We start from the raw sequence: 999 nt of genomic DNA on the forward strand, positions 1-999 counted from the left end.
CTCTACAGAAAGGGTGCCAGGGACACTGGAGTACTTTTCCTTGGGGACCAGTCCTTGTGCATCTTGTTCCTCAGGGAAGTCTCTCCTCTGGGCTCAGAGATTGTCCCAACGTCTTCCACCCACCCTCCATCTCAGGCTGAATCTGGGAATAGGTGTCCGCCTTCGCCAACAGACTGCAAACTTTTCCTTCAAGGCTCGAGACTTTACAAGATCCCCTCATACAACCAACAAATGGCATTCACAGCCTTCTGCTCCTCAGATCAGGGTATCTCCCAGACCCCAAACCTGCTGCCAGGAGTTGATCTCGACTCATGAAAACCTCATGGACGTCTGAGTCGAATGGTTTGTCATAGGGTTTTCGATGACGGAAACCATTTTCACAGAAATTTTGGAAAGTACATTGTCAGGCTCTTCTTCTGAGGCCCCTCTGTGTGGACTTGTGCCCTCAACCTTTTGGTCAGCAGCCAAGCTCATTAACCATTTTCACCAGGAGAAAAATCCCACTCAAACTTCCCCCAGATGGTTCTACAAAGACAGGTAAGCTGTCACACATTGGATGATATCTAGGCTCTCTACGGCCTAAACCTTTCTGGACTTCTTGGTTTCATCTATCAAATGGGGATAATACAAGCCAGTTACTCGGGTTCACCGCAAGGTATGCAGTGTCTACCATATGCATTGCATGTGGAAGCCTCTCCATGATAATGTACTCCCCAAATCCCCACCAGGGAGGAGGTTACATGTAGATCCTTGTAATCTGTTCCCGCGTTCTCCCTCACCTTCTCTCCGCCCTCCTGCTATCACCACTCTCACCACTGGTCCTGAGGGGTTCATCTGTCCTGGATTCCCTGTGCTTCCAGTTCTTATCTGTACCAGTGTACATCCTCTGGTCCAGTTGGATTGATACGGTAGAATTGGGATCATGATAGTGGGGGGAGGAAGCATTTAAGAACTAGAGGAAAGTTGTATGTTTCATCATTGCTACACTGCACCCTGACT

This window comes from Echinops telfairi, unplaced genomic scaffold (genome assembly GCF_000313985.2).
Source record: "Echinops telfairi isolate 266 unplaced genomic scaffold, ASM31398v2 ScPeMD7_53;HRSCAF=182, whole genome shotgun sequence".
Lineage (NCBI taxonomy): Eukaryota > Metazoa > Chordata > Mammalia > Afrosoricida > Tenrecidae > Echinops > Echinops telfairi.